We start from the raw sequence: 17,206 nt of genomic DNA on the forward strand, positions 1-17,206 counted from the left end.
TTTGCAGTTACATGTTATTTCAGTGAACAAGGTCAATGCTGAAAGGAAACACACTTGAGAAACATGTAAAAGATGAGGAACTGACATGGTAAGGAATGACAAAGTCCACTGACCTGGAGTTCTGAACAGTGGACTCCAGGAGCAACTTTGATCTCAGAAACTATCAGTGTGTGAATGTGTGGTAGCAATCTGTCTGTCAGGAAGTTTTATGCATGAGGGGTCATGGAAGTGAATCACTGGGCTAATTTGTTCTGTGATGGTAGCAAGGGCTTGAAATAAAATGGTTGATGGGCACTCCCACTATTGCCAGCAAAAACAGCCATCTCATGGTGGTGCACAGGGAGTGATCAATAGATTATTTGTTGGGTGTTCGTTCTTAACTGTCTTCAGGTGTCTCAGGGCTAAGGTTGGACATGGTTTTATTGACTGTATTTATTGGTGTTTAAAAGCAAACAATATAAGCAACAAAATCCACAAGGTAGTATTGGTTTAAAGTATAAAGTAAATATACTAGGCCTTTAAAGATGTAAATAAATGATTGAATATGCAAAGAAATGTGGGAGAATAAGCAAATATCATAGCCAGAAGAATTCCAAGTAACATATGTAGACACAATGACCTGGAGGACATGATGCCAACTCCCATCTTAGATGAAGAATGCTCATTGACACCGCCTTCCAGAGAGGATAGCAAGGAAAAGAGTGACAAACATGACCTCAATCTGTGACCAAGGCAAATACGATGAGTGATAAGTCATGGTGACAGTAGAGACCCAGGGTCTGATCTGATGAAAATGCTCATTTTACTTATTTGGTCTTCCCCCCCCTTGAACCTAAAACCACCTCACGCTAGTGATGAGAAAAATATCAGCTAAATCCCAATGGGTGAGCATTCTACAAAGGAATACTAGACTAGTATTCCTCAAAAATGTCAAAGTCATCAAAAGTCTGAGAAACTGTCATTGTCAAGGCCGCTTAGGAGACACAATAACTAAATACAATGTGTTCTCCTACGTGAAGTACAAACTAGGGAAAACCAAAAAAAGCATAAACTTCAATTAATAATAGTGAAATCACAGAGTATAATGCTTGTGTCATTAATTGTGAAAATGTACCACACTAATTAAAAAAGCTAAACACTGGGAAAACTGGTGTGGGAGGCTTATGGGGACTCCATGTTATCTTTGTCATTTTTATTCTAAAAAGCAAACAATCATGAAGTTTTATAGAGGGTAATGAATAAGAAGTGTGGCTAAGGATTAAAGTAATCATTGTCTCTTTTTTTTTGGAAGGGGGCAGTGCTTGGGATGGAATCCAGGATCCTATGTACTGCTTTACCACTGAGCTACATCCACAGCTCCACCATTGTGTGTTTAGCATAGGGAAGTATGGACGAAGAGTCCAGATCTAAAAGGGAGATCAGAATGTCCACGTGGTACTGCAAAAGACACCAACTCTCCTTCGTATTGATGAAACAAAGCTATCTTTGAGAAGATTGTGAAACACAAGAGCGAGAAATCTACCACCTTGAAAACATTCTAGGTTGTCAACCAGGGACTTCTGATGCCTGTCTTCCTCCCCTCCTGTTCCTCTTCTCTTGAGGCAACTGACTTAAATTCCCATTGGAAATGGCCCTTATCTTCTGTGGTCCAGAGAACTGTTGTGAGGATTTCTGAGACAGATAATACGAGTCTGTTAGATCAGCATCCAGCCCACAATTATGTTATAAATGCTAGTTTTCACAGTTCTCATTGCTCCTTAACAATATAGTTCAAGTGATGCTTAAAATAATAGATTTACCATTGTTAAATCATTCTGTAATTGTTCAAAAATTTAGAGTATTGTCTCTTTTTATCAGTATATAAAGCTTTGGTTACTATCTTGGTAAGTGAGTGTGTGCTTTTCTGATAACTGCCTTTAGATAAATTACCAGAAGTGTGATTTATTATTTATTGTTACATAGTCAAAGGATATGAATGATTTTAAGCCTCTTGCAGCATATCGTGAAATTGCTTTCAGATAAAGAATAAACCACTTTATACTCTCACAGGTCATATAAGATGTCGTCCTTCAGAAGTGTGTATTATGTTTTAGTCTTTTTCCCTCAATACCATAAGCCTCTTTCTTTGTTTAAGGAATTCCCTTTCTCTTGAGGTAGAGGCTGCCTCCACCAATGGTGGCTGGAGCTGCCATAGGCTTCCTTCTTCAAAGTCGTCTTTGAAGTAAGATGTCACCCAGGGTGTTCCAATGGACTCTCATAGTTGCCTAGAAATTGCAGAGCTAGAATGAGAAACCAGGTCTGTAGGGAGTCTCCCCCAGAAGCTGTGGGATTCTAAGCTTCAGATCAAGCTCCTAGATCAGCAAACAAGGGGCTCAGGCAGCTGAGGCAAGCCACGTGGCAGTACCTAACTCTGACCAATTCTGCACATCCCCTGAGGCTGTGGGCATAGCTGCTAGTGCTAACTTAATTCAGCTTTCCCACGACTGCTGTGAGTGACCCAATAACATTCTAATAAATTACCTTCTTGCTAAAATCAGCCCAAATATGTCATAGCTGCTTGCAGTGGGACCCCCAGTATTTACATGTGCCATCTTATTATCCCTGATGGCTACCGAATGTTAAAGTAGTTTTCATCTCTGCCCACGTTAGGTGAAAATCTGACACTTCTTTGCTTTAGTGATCACTATGGAGTTGAATGATTTTTTTTCACATTTTCTGATCAATTGTATTTTGGGGTTGCCTTTTTTCCCCATAGAATATACTCCGTGTCACCCATATATATGAAGGGAGAGAACTCACAGAGGGTAGATGGTGACTCTTTGGCGGGGAGTAAAATTTTTTTCTTTACTTTTCCATATTTTCTTTTTTCCCACAGTACCATAGGTAATATTTATGTATAATTTTTATGTGCGAGCAGATTTCCTAAAGGCTTTCCACCTGGCATTTTACTTAATGCTTCAAAAATCCTGAGATAGATGGTGCAGCTACCCCCACTTCATGGATGAGAAAACTGAGCTACAGAGAGCTTATTAACTCATGGAGGGTTACCTTCCTAGCAAGAGATGGAGTCAGGACTGCAACCCAGGCAGCCGAGTTACAGAGATGAAAATATTTCTCATTTTACTGGCTTACATATTATTCCTATACTGATTAAAAATTACCAACTATGAAAAAGTCCAAAGAAGTATAGGTATATGACCTGGTCATCAGAATTGCTAACAGATCTTCACAGCGCCTATCTACTCTTGTTGTTTTAATGTGTCTATGAGTCTTGGGCTTCAGGCTCTATATTTCACTTGAAATTAAGTTTTTCTGGAGACCAATGGATCCTGCAACTTTTTATGTGTATCCTTGCTATAGCTTATTAAAATGAGCCAGTGGGGGGAACGCTGTAGAAGTAGTCATTCGTTTCTAGGGGTTTCATTGACTCATGCCAGCCGTGGTTCTGCTCTGCTTTCGTTTCTCTAAGTGCTAATAGCAAGGTCCTGTCCCTGCAATCCTATTACTGGTGGCAGTGGAATATAATCAGGCGGTACCTGCAGGATAAGTCAAAAGATTAAATTAAGTTGGGATTTGAATCCCCACTAAACACAGAATCAAACAAAGATTAGATTTCTGGACCCCAGTCTCAGAATGGCTTTCAAGGGCTTCTCTTGAACAACAAAAATATATCATTATTCACTTTGACCACAGGCATGGTAGAGGAAATGCAGACAAAGAAGGGTGAGGGAGGGAGGATTGCAACAACACTGTGGTCCCATCCTTCGTCCTTCATTCCCTGAAGACTTGTGGCTTCACCTGCATTTGTTTCCACACCCACCCTGAAGTCCCATGTTGAATTTACTTGGGGCACAGGGAGGAGCCCAGAATCCCAGGACTCTCATTCAGATCCACCTCTCTGCTCCCAGCCTTTCAGCGTCTGAATTCAAATTAATACAGACTGGTTTGGGTTTGGGAAAGACACTGAGAAGAAATTACAAGAAAGCTGAAATTTGGGTAAAAATTGGCAATAGAGAAGTGAAAAGGCAAAAGGTGGCATGTTGGGAATTTTTTTCTTCCTTAGCTTTACCTTTGTTCATTTTCTGCTGTTCTTAAATATAATTAATACACATTATCACTTTTTATTTGACTATATTGGGGTTTGAACTCAAGGCCTTGTGCTTGCTAGGCAGGTGCTCTACCCCTTGAGCCACACCGCCAGCTCATGTCAGCACCTTTGTAAAGAGAGCAAGGTACATATAGTCAAGTATCAATGGTGACCATTCAAACTGGAAATATTTATTTCAGCTTCTGCTTTTCTCACAGAGACCTCGAGAGCCATAAGCTTCCTCAGTGTATCCTCATGCCACACTGCTGGTCTCCAGTTCTAGAGATTTCATTCTTCTTACACCCCTTTGCATGAGGGAACAAAGGTTCAATTGCTTTGTAAGATTTGGGAAAAAAGCACAGGGAAGTGAAGACACCAATTGATCCCGCAGAAAATCTACAAGTCTTTATACATCAATGAGTTTCAAAACCACATTCAATCTCCCAACACGAAGGGCCTATCTAGTCTAGAATATAAAACCCAGAAATATCAATTACTGTAAGGACAACTAAATTTTATTGATCATAATGCGTTAGGCACGCCTCTCAGAACTTTACATGTTGTATTAACTTGTTGAATCCTAATAACCTAATGAGGTAGGTTTGATTGTTAAATGAAGATCTAGGGGCTGACACAGAGAGAAGACCACTTGCTCAGACTCACACAGTTGGCTGGCAAAGGAGTGTGGTTAGAAACCAGATCCCATGTCCCTAATGGTGACACAGTACAAAAACCAATTTATATCATGTACTCCCGTTCTTGGCCACTGTGTCATATTTCCAGTTAAGAACAAACACGCAAAAGTTCCCTCCTGCCAGAAGGTTGATCCACCTATGTGGGAGTCAAATTTGCCATTCTCATGAGCAATGTACGCTCTTTGCTTGCTCAGAATCTTAACTATTTTTGCTCTGGATTTGGGGTTCCATCCCTTCCTTTTGATTTCAGAGTTACAGCAACTATCAATCAAGCTGCCCCACTAGCAGTTGACCCCCTTAAAACAAAGTGTTCCATCTTCTGGCTATTTGAAGCTATATAGGAGTGACCCACACACTGCCTTACCCTGACCCTGTCCAGGCGGTTTCTTCTCTGTGCTCCTGGCTTCCGAACTGTTTAAGACCTGATTGTAAAGTTTTCCTTTTGATCATGTGGTTCACCACACGTTCTAATAAATTCTCTCTCTCTCTCTGTCTCTCTGCTTGACATAATCAAAATGGATTTCTGTTGTAAGCAGCTAAAGATTCTTCATGGCCTGAACTGTCAAGAGGGGCAAGTGTTTCAAGAGCAAAGATCCCTTCCCTCTGGGAATTAAAAATAATGTTGAAGAATTTTTTATTAAGTACCTCCTGTATGCAGGCCCTTGTGAAGCACTGTGTGTGCCTTCTTTACAGATGAACACTCTGGTTTATAGAAGTGGGATGCCACAAAAAGGAGATGGATGGTGTTGGAAGAACTCAAAACAATCTAGGCCCCATTCCAGGTGCTTCTTCCCTAGAAATTTCAGCAGTGGTGGGTCACTGGTGTCTCTGACTCAAAACAAAATTGATCCAAAGGAACAGCTGTGTGACATTATAAGTGACCAAGAGCTCTGCTCTATAGGCTTTCCTTTAAGCCATAAGCCCTCCTTGCAGGTAGGTATCAGGACTCCTGCCAGGAGCGTGTTCTCTAGTCCTTCCTTTGGTCTCACCTCCTCTCATCACTCAGGTCTGCACTCAAATGTATCTGCACAGAGATGACATCCTGACACTCTCATCTACAATGTTCCCTCTCCCCTGTCACCTATTACCCCTTTTATTTTTCCCCTGGCTCTTATAAGTGCCAGAAATTATATTCCTGTGGTTCCTCATGTATTATGTCACCCTGTTAGAATGCAAATCGTGGTGACCATCTTGCTCACTTCATGATTTTCAGCACTTATAACTGTTTCTGACATAGAGCAGACATTACCATTTGCTTAATACATAAATACAAGAATACACTTTTACTAGTTTATAATTTCTCCACATTTACAGCTGCAATTGCTGGCATCCTGACAATGATCAGGTTAGTTTATCTCAGCACCTTTTTGTCTTCTCATCTGTAAAATGGGGGCAGAAGAGGCCCTTGTGTTGGGGCTGTTACTGGACCTATGTGGAGGGGTCAGTACTAAGCAGTTAGCATTGAGTTTCACTGGAGTTTGTGTTCAATGGGAAGAGGAGGGGAGTAGATGATGACAAGAAGGAAGTCTTTGTGGTATTTCTTTTTAACAACCTACTCTTTGGACAGACAACTTTTGACTCATAGGTATAAAAATGCAAAATTGTACAGTGATAGGTAGAAAAGGAGGGTTTTTAAAAATATTGGAAACTTGATAGATTTAGAAACTGGGAAGAAACACATATGAAATCTGATCTTAAGCATTCTGTATTGATGTAAACTTACTAAGTTAAGACTCTGATTTTAACTTTGATTCCTTGTCAAACAAACTAAGCTCAAAAATACACTCATTTCACTAAACAACCCAGGCAGTCTGGCAGGGCATGGTGCACCAGCTCAGTGATATTGGCAGGACACATACCCATCTCTCAGGAGTGTTTTCCCCTGGGTGGACTTCCCATGTAAGCAGGTCATTCTCTGCATGGTTTTCCTCTACAACACCAGACTCATGGCCTTTCAGTAAAATCATCTCTGGGAAACAAGAACACAACTTCCTCTATATTTTCAGCAAGGGTCCCAGAATTGTGCCTCACTGGCCTGTCTTTTGTACATGATCCATTCTAGTCAAAGCAACCATGGTGATGGGCTTCTCTGGTTGACTAGACCTGGGTGATGTGCCCAAGGTAGGCATCAAAGGGAGACTCCTAGCTTGGTTGGAGGAGGAATGGCCCCCCGAGGAGCTCTAGAGCACTGTTACCAAGAAGAAAAAATGGAAAAGTGCACAGACAATGATAGACACCCACTCTGTAGCTTAGGAATCTCTGAAGGTAAGAACTTTGACAATGATTCCAGCAGGAAAAGAGAAGCAAGTTGTATTGACCAGACAACTTTTGTGAGATTCATCCTGCAAAATAAGATTAGCAACCATCCGGGTTTTTCTGGGATTTTCATTGCTAAAAGTGGGAAAGCCCCAGACACACAGGAATGAGTTGTACCCTACCCAGAGAGTACTAACAGAACCACATCTCATACTTGGCATTGTCTTTCTTCCTTCTCTGTCCTACATATCCTAATCACTCATTCAAGCTGTTCCTGAGTGTTTTCCAAGGCCCTAAACTACATTGGGCACTGGAAATTCACAGATAAAGCCTGAGTGGTTTTGGCCAGAGAGAGAAAAACAATTCGACAATAACAAGACAGTCTAAGAGCCTTAATGCAGCAGATCTATATGTCCTATTGGAAACAGACCTACTCCTGATGGGGGTGTGTGCAAGATGAGACATTGAAATGTCCCCAGAGGAGATAACCTCTGATGTCACTGTTGGAGGAGAAATTGGACAAAACTCAAGATTCCTAGTTCCAAGTAAATGGTTTTTCCATTAAACTGGACGAGAAAATGTGGGTCACATCGACAGAAATACAGAAAGATACTTGGTTCTCCCTGGGAGTCAACTCCTCTTGACTGACAGCTTACAATACACAGTAGGAGTTAGGATTTACAGAGGTGTGGACACACCCAACAGAAATGGGTGTGCTCTTTGGAATTTTAAAAACCTGGCTGGTGTCTGGCTATGTCTGTTTTTCACCCATGAAAGAGAACAAGTATCTCTGCAAGTTTTGGTTCTATCTGTCTCTGCTGTTGAGACTCGCTGACTCCCATGTGCCCAAAGCTGGAGCATTCACACCACCATATTCACACTATAGGGGCCCAGAGGCTCCCCCCACTGCTAAGACTCACCACCCACGGTGTTCTTGGCTCCTTTTTGAGAGAAGATAAAGGATGGATCTTAAGACAATCCCCAATATCAATTTATCCATGAAACACACACAATGTGAAATTCATTCTATACATCCTATTTCAAGGAGATTGTATAAAAGGAGGATTTGAGTCAGGGAAAAACCAAAGCATTTGTTTCATAAATAGAATTGGTATGGGAGTTGATTGTTTTCTCTCCTGAGGGATAAACATTTTAATTTAATAACAGTCAGAAAGTGCCTAAATGTTCTTGAGGAAAAAAAATACAGCGTTCCTAGGAGTGCAGTCTATTTACCGGCTGAACACTGGGAATGAGGCCTCTCACAGCAGCATGACTCAAAAACACCAACCAAAATATTCTGTGTCAAATTTTAATAACAAAAATAACTGTAGTTATCTTATTTGTCAGGAATGTTTTATGTCCCATACTTTATGTGTCAGGTTCTTTACAGACATTATAGGATCAATTCTTTGTGTCAAGTCCATAAAGTAGGGGTCCCATTTTTAACCAGTGGGCTACCTGGCACTAAGAGAAGTTGATCAACTTGAAAGAGGTAGAGAAGGAACTCAAACTCAGGTCTGCCTGTCTTCAGACTTCAAAGTCTGTATTTGTATTAATCACCATTTAAATGGCAAGTCAAACAGAACCACCTTAGGTAGGTCATAGACTCATGAAAGGAGAGGGACCAAAAAAGGAAGAAAAATAGAAAAAAATAATTAACCCAGTATTTAATAAAAGAATTCTACCACAGCTGAGGCAACAGACAGTGAGGTGGCTAAGCCAAGAAAATAAAATCATATGTGCGAAAAAAGGAAAAAAAAATCCCATGATATGCAAAGGGAATAGTCACATAAATAGAATTTGGTCATATTTTGTTTCTAGACCCTTGTGAAGTGTTTGGTTGTTTTCCATACACATATATGAAATAACAAAATTTTAGAAGGGCACAGTCAGGCTGGAAGTGATTAGCTCTTCCACTTCATCTGCAGCACCTCTGCTGCCCATGGCTAGCGAGACCCTCCCTAAGAGAGTTCCCATAGCCAGTCAAATTCCACCAAGAAATAAAAACCTTATCCTGTATCAACAATAACAACACCCAACATTCATGCAGTGTTTATGCTATTCTAGGCTCTAGTCCAAGGACTTTCTACGTATTAACTAATTAAAATTCTTACAGTAACTCCTGGAGGAAGGTATTCTTATTATTGTTCCTATTTTTTGGAAGAAGAAGCTGAAGCACAAGGAGGCTAAGTCACTTAACCAGCGTTCCCCACCTAGCAAACATCACAAGAGGGTTTCACACTCTAGGGTCTGGCTCCTGAGCCTACTCCCCTCACCACCAATGCTGTCTTACCCCAAGACCAGGCACTGATACATTTTTCTTATAAAGCGCCAGGTAGTAAGCATTTTAGGCTTTGCAGACTATGAGGAATCAGTGACAATTTTTCATCTCTGCTGTAAAACTAAAACTGCCATTTTAGTACCAAAATAGCCATAGGCAAAACAGAATCAAGCAGGCAAGGCTGTGCCAATAAAACTTTATATATAAAAATAGGTTGTATTTACTTGTAACTGGCCCAGACTATGTTATACTATACACAATGGCTACAGTCCTTGTTCTCTTATGCAAGTCATTTCAGTCATATTTACAACAAATTTTCCTATATGCCTTTTGGCTTTTCTACATTTTATTTACTCTGCTTGAGACATTTCTCTTCCCTATGTTAGGTGGATGTTTACACTGGTGATGCTGACACTTGCTAATAATTCCTGAATGTTTCCATGTGTCAGAGGTAGTGTTCATGCTTTCCTCCATTATCTTTGTCTTCATAGCAGCCATGGGAAGTTGTTATTATTATTCCCTTGGTCAAGTTAGAGACTTGATGAAGTCGGAGGGGTAAAGAAACCTTACCACACAGCAGCAATATGAGTGGAGCTGAGACAAAGTGTCATCTGACTCCAAAGAACCTATGCTGGTCAACTTTCCATGACTGCAACAAATGCCAGAGAAAATCAACTTATATTATTTTGACTCACAGTTATGGAGGTGTCAATACATAGTGGACCCTGCTTTTGGGCCTGTAGCAGGCAGCACGTCATAGTGGGAGTGCATGGTAGAGCAAAACCACTCACTTCAAGACCAAGACCAAGACACAAAAGATTGGAAGAGGAAGGAGCGGGACCTCACTAGCTCCTTCAAGGGCATTCCCAATGGCTTTTGCCTTCCATTTCTTTTTTTGCTGCCAATCCCCTTTGTTCAATTTTTAGCATATTGAAGTAGACAGCTACTCCCCCCATAAATAAAATTTTTATTTATTTATTTTTTATTTTATTTTATTTTTATTTATTTTTTGACTTATGTTGAATATAAATGAAGAGAGCTAGGGGATATGGCTGTCCAATAAGGATGTTACCTAAAGAAGTCTTTGCTTATACATTAATTTATTCATAAGCCTTTATTACAGTCCTTACATTCAAGAATTGTTCAGTTTAGTTTAGAAATGAAGACCCCAAACTCTATTAAATGGACGAGAACATATGTAATTCTGTGCTAAATTATATTATGCTGATGAATCAGTTGGCATCAGGTTGCTTTAACAAATTACCACAGGTGGGTGGCTTAAAGAACAACCATTTATTTCTCACAGTTCTAGAGGCTGGAGAGACCAAGATTGAAATGCCAGGAGATTGGATGCTTGGTGAGGGCTTCCATTTCAGATGGCACATGCCATTTTCTCCTTAGACCCTCACATAGAGGAGAGCAGAGAATGTGACTCAACGCTTGTGTATCTGATAAGGACTTTCATCCCATTCATGAGAGTTCTACCTTCAAGACCGAAGCAGACTTCCAAAAGTTCCATCTCCCAATACTATCATATTGGATGATTGGATTACAACATATGGATTTGAAGGGGCACAGATCTGAGATCTAAAATAATTTGCTTAATGAATAAATATTTATTAAGCAATTATACCTTCTAATCACTGTTCAAAGTATCAGCAATACAGGAATGAATAACACAGGGCCCACAGAAACTTACATTTTAGCTCAGAAAGGTAAGACCATAAGCTAGAAAGACAATGAATGGACAAGACAATTGTTGATGCTAGTTAATGGTAGAAAGAAACTGGAACACAGTGATGTGGTAGACTGAAGGAATAGTCTGGAGAGGGTATTCAGGAATCTCTGAGGTGAAGCTTGTGAAGACAAGAAAGAACAGGGTATGAAGACTGAGGGCAGAACATTCCCGGGGAAGAAAACAAACAAACAAGACAATACAAATGCAAAAGAAATGTTGGCATGTGCACATCTTTGGAGCATAGTGTGAGGGTGGAAAGAGAAGGAAACTGATAGGCAGCACAGTCTAGTCTAAGAAGTTAGTAGTCAATCTACATGCATTATGAAGTCATTGGTGTGTTTGGGGTTGAAAATTAACATGAATTTTTTTAAAGGATCATTTTTGCTGCTGTGAAAAGTGCATTGCCAAGAGACAAGAGCAGAAGCAAAAAGGCAGTTTAGGAGGGCAATTGCAATCATCCCAGGTTGAAACTGTGATTGGTAGCAGCAGAGATGGGAGAAGGAAACAGATGAGGGATATTTTGTGTGTAGATGTACTGATGCATGGGACATGGGGTGTGAAGACAAGAGGGAACTTTGAGATGACTTTGAACCCACCCACTTGACATACTAGGTAGAGGTATTACCACTTGCTGAGATGTGGGAGAGTACATGACATATTCTTGGCAAATAATTAGGAAGTTCTGCCACTACATGTTAAGTTTGGGATGCATATATACTCACACAAGTAGAGAAGTCAAATAAATGGAATTCAGTGTTAAAAATCAGAGTTTTAGGGCCAGGCTTGTCAGTTCATGACTACAATCCCACTGGAGATTGGGAGGATTGCAGTTTGAGGTCAGCTGGACAAAAAGTTAGTGAAACCCTCATCTTAACAAACAAGCCAGGTGTAGCACACACTGGTAATCACAGCTATAGAGGAGGGGTAGGTAGAAGGATCAAGGTCCAAGTCTGGCTGGGCAAAAACATGAGACCTTATCTGAAAAATAACTAAGGCAAGAAAGGGCTGGGGGCACAGCTCAAGTGGCACAGCACCTGCCTAGTAAGCATGAGGCCCTGAATTCACACCCCAATATCATCAAAAATAAAATAAAGTAAAATCAGAGTTTGAGAAAAATTCAGAAGTCACTGACTATAGATGACATTTAAAACCATGGCCCTAAATAAGATTGTCTATGAGAAGGGTACACCTGGGGCAAGCCAACGTACCAAGCCTTTGGGTCACACACTGAAGAGACATATTACAATCCTCAGAAGCCAGGATTTGGTGCTTCTACTGAAATCTAACATCCAGTTGTCCTCAATGAAGTCATTTCTTAACATCTTCAACTTGCTAAATTCATGTCTTTGTCATGGCATCGTACACCCTGTAGTCTCCAGCATATATACAAGAAGGAGTTGTATTGCTGGTGCTTACCCTCTGTGTTCTACATACACCTTCATGGTAGCCATGATGCACATCCCCTTACAACAACATGTCTGTCAGTTCTGACTTTTTAAAAGAAAGTAGTTAGAAACAAAGGACTATCCCATTTTGCACGTAAAGTAGCCCAAAGAATTTTCACGTGATGTGCTAGGAGTCCCTAATGAGGACAGCCACCATCTGGCAAACAACCCATTAAATTGAAACAAAAATGTCAACACAAGCAAAATATGTGAAGTTGTTGATCATTGACAGACAGCCTGTTGATGGGCATCTATTTAGCTTTCAAAGCAGTCTGACAGATAGATTAAAAAAATCCATCAGACCTGAAAAGCCTTATCAGGCCAAATTTCCCCAGGGGGCCTTTCTATATGGTACTTATCATTTTCAGAGCAGTGATAGCTCAGATTGTCCCAGGCATCATTAGTCTAAATAGAGCAATGATACCAGTGTGGGAGACATCCTAAACACATCGTCTGGGCCGGTGTGCATGCTAGTGGTTTCGGTCCTGCGACTTGTTGGGTGTGCTAATTGCCACGGCTTCATTAGAGCTTCTCACTTGGTAATTATCTTTCCGATGTCACAAGGTCCTCTCTTGTGAGTCCACAGCAGGTACTGGCCTCCAAGGTGTCAGTTGGCGAAGCGTCCAGTGTCTCACCCCTGCCTCCACCAGCCATCACTTTTCACTAAGAAAACAGTAATTGTACAGCAGTTTCTGTGCCCGATGATACTGTTCTCATATCCTTAGCTTCCTAATTGGGCCTCAGATTTTGGGGAGAAAAAACTCTGAGTTGCCTCTAGTTTGGCAGGAGCTGAAGTGAGAAGTCACGCAGATGTGGTTTCTGAAGAAGCAATTGATTTGTTTCATACACCACCTACCTTCCTTGAAAATTAAAAAAGCTCAACGACAAAGTGGCAATTGGTCAGGACCTCAGGAGGGTGGAAATACAGAAAAAAAAATAATTTCAAACTGTGAAACTCAGCCAGTGAGAGCTCATAGCACATAGCATTTGCCCTCTGGTAGACGCAACATATCCTGCCTGTGTGCTTATGTGTGTGAGTGTGTGCTTGTGTGTGTGTGTGTGTGTGTTTGCTGAATTTTTTTCCTTTTAATTGGAGGAAGTATGTGATGACATATGTCTCTTACCCTGATTTCATCACTCTCAACTATACGTAAGCACCATCACTGCTGTCTCCCTCCAGGAGAGTTTGCAAACCCAGTCTCTTGTTTCCACGCCAACAGTCCCATCACGGAGCAGACACACACTATCCCCACAGTTCTGTCTAATGGTGGGAGCAGAGTAATTAACTACATTCCCCCAAATGTTGGCTTAATGGCTAGCCCCTAATTTGTACACTTTCTGCAGAGGTCTCAGTGTCTTGTGAAATTTATCGCCACACTAAAGTCACCTTTTAAATTATGGATCATGGTGTCGGTATGCTGCTAAAAAGTGTTCACAGCATTGTAATTTTATGCACTGGCAATAAACATGAAAAATGCATTTTGGGGTTGTTTAACATTAAAAATAATGTTTTGGGAAAATGAATTTTAGGAGAAATTTAGTGTTGGTGAAAAGAACCATATCCATTCTTTGACATGCAGATTCATAATCCATACAGTGCATTGGATGGAGCCCAAATTTGCAGCCCAGATAGGTCAGCAGTTACCTAAGCCTAGATTGCATTTAGACAGGGATGGATCCATGTCTTCCTGCCAGCTCCCAGCTAGGAAGGGCTCCCCCTTATTGCTCTCCAAACAGCAGCAAGGTTTATTTACAGAGCTGGTGGTTGATTGCTGAGCAATTGGCAGCATTTCAGCAAATCACCTCCTTTGGGATCAAAAATGATGTGGCACGGGATGGTTTTGTGAAAAGCACTTTAGCTTGGTCACCAGGGCCAGTAGCCTGTGACCTTAGCTTCACCTGAAGAGTTAATTCCATGTCTGAAGTAATAGCTGTGGCATTTGGCTTCCCTGGGTTGCTTGTCTTGTTAATAGTACCCAGGACCAACCACGAACAGTCAGCATGGGATGTCATGAGTCTAACTATTTCTCTTTCAATCCTATCATACAGCTCGCTGACCCTGAACCAGTTACTCTTTCTGTTCTATCTCCCCATCTGTAAAATGGGAATATTCACAGAATATCATTTCAAGCTGGTTTGGGGAATTAAAGGGCACACATAAAAGCACATAGCAAGGGGCCAATAATATTGTTGATGGTGACATTGATGATGGTTGTAATGAAGACTGAATTCATCCCACATTGCATTAGATACAAATGATATAAAATGGATGATAGGAGCAGTGGGACCTAAGCCTAGAAATAGTGATTTCCTTTTTTACTTCTCCCTTCCTTTCTACCTGGTGAAATTCCACTTATCCTTCAAGCTCAGCCTAGCACGTGAGCATCTTGGTTGTGTAGTCTTTTTCCTCTCTCACTGTCTTGCCAGGAAAGATCTTGCTCTCTCATTGGGTTTTCCCATAGATATTTTTCCTCCACAATTCAATTGTTTTGTTTTACACAGTTTACAATACTTAATTGGTTATGGACTCTTTCACATCACACTTTGAACTGTTCTACGTGAGAAATAGCCCTTATTTGTTTCTGTGCTTTGTAGTGCATAGACAGACTGCACAGAGTCTGCATGTTCTCTACATGCTCTTTAAACCTGGTAGGAAACAAATGGGAAAACTGGGGGGAGGGGGAACATGCAGAACAATCATGAGAACTTATTTATCTTCATATCTTTGTAAAATTTCTACCTTGTAAATTTTAATATTATGTATGACATTGTACAGCAATTCATGAATAAAGCTTTTATAAATAAGCATACCTGTTATGCATGCTCAAATGTTTTTGTATCTGATCTTGACTAAAATTGTTTTGAGGGCCTTCATGAAGATTAGGAGTATGTCAAATTTAAGACACCTGTGGACTCCACACCTGGTCCCACCCTGCTTTGCAAAGGAATATTAAGAATGGTACCTATATGCACAGCCTTGCATGACTGCTGTTTTCCCAGCTCTGTTTGGTTTAGTTGTTACCTACCCGTCTCGGAGGCTGCAAGTTCACAAGGGCTGATGTCAACAAAATTTAGGGAAGAGAGGTATGTAGAAATAAATGCATCTGCTTTCTTTGTCCATAACATAAGAGGTTTAGAAGATACCCCAAAATCATAGTAGCAGTTAATTTTGTTAAATAATATAACATACACATAATATAAATGCCATTAAATGATAGGATAGAAATCTTGATAGTTGGATGCTGGGCCAAATGGAAAGTACTGGACTAGCTATGTTGTGGGGAACAACTAAACATCATCCACTATCACACTCCATGCAACTCAGGTGGGTCATGCTCTAACACAGCAGTTCTCAAGCTTTAGCTTGTAGCAGAATCGTCCATCAAACTTGCTTGGAATTCCAATGGGTAAGGGTAGGACTCAGCAATGAAAATGTTAAGTAGACTCCCCCAGATCCTGTTGAAGTAATCTGCACACCATGCTCTGAGGAAGACTAGCACAAGCAATTTTGTTTATGTTCCCCTATCAAAAACATTTAAGAGTGTACAACAGGTACAATTATTTATAAAAGCTTTATTCATGAATTGCTATACAATATCATACACATCATTAAAATTCACAGGATAGAAATTTTACAAGGATATGAAGATAAATAAGTTCTCATGATTGTTCATTTTTTCCAGTAGATCTCCTTGGGTACCCCTTGAAGTAAGTTCCCCCTTTTGGAGGTAAGTACCTCAAACTTGTGCTTCTCAAATTTTAATGTGCACATGAACATTATGAACTCTTATTAAAATAGTGATTCTGATTGGGGCAAAGTTTGAGTTTCTGCTTCTCTAACAAGCCTCCAGGTGCTGGAGGCAAGACTGATATGGGACCCCCATTTTAGGTAGTTAGGATCTATATGGTAACTTCTCTATTACTGACCTAATTCTCAATGCAAATTGCAGTTTTAACTGCTCAGGGCAAGATACAGGTGGTGTGCAGAAGTTAAAGACCATTAGCCAGTTTCCCCAAACCTTCAGTCTAAAAGACATTCTGTAATTCTTTTAGGTTTCATGGATGTGCATAAATGAAAAGTATCCTATATGGCTCAAGTGGTAGAGCACCTGCCTGGCAAAGGTGAGGTCCAGAGTTCAAACTCTAGCACCATCAGGAAAAAAATCATCTGAAATAAGTCCCCCCAGCTTTTTATGCTCTTATCCTGAAAGGGCTCTTTTAGCTTATCCCTTGGCTTAACAAGACAGTACTTGCTGAAGTCATAAATAATGACATTCCCGGATGCAACATTGGGCAAGATTATTCTCCCTGATTAAGCCTTTGACAGGCAGCATCTTCTCAGCAAGCACCATGCCAGGTTTTATTAGTAAATTGGCCCTACCAAGTTTCTTCTTACCTACAGATGTTCTGGCTCAGCAGTCCTTCCCATGGATTGGAAGGAACACACTTAAGAACATTGTGGTGGTCAGAGGTACCAAGAACAATAATTAGACAAATTTGCACACCTTAAACGGATAGGTGTAATGCTCTAATCTATGGAAATTATTAAGTGGAAATAGGAAACTTAAATAATTAATTCTTAAAATCATCCAAGAGCGCTATTTTCCTCCGATGCCCAGACACTGCAATTAGGTTACAGTGACAAGCCCATTTCAGATGAAATGGGAATTCTTCAAGGTGCCTCTTTAATAGACCTGAACTGTG

The sequence above is a fragment of the Castor canadensis genome, chromosome 5, assembly GCF_047511655.1.
Source record: "Castor canadensis chromosome 5, mCasCan1.hap1v2, whole genome shotgun sequence".
Classification (NCBI taxonomy): domain Eukaryota; kingdom Metazoa; phylum Chordata; class Mammalia; order Rodentia; family Castoridae; genus Castor; species Castor canadensis.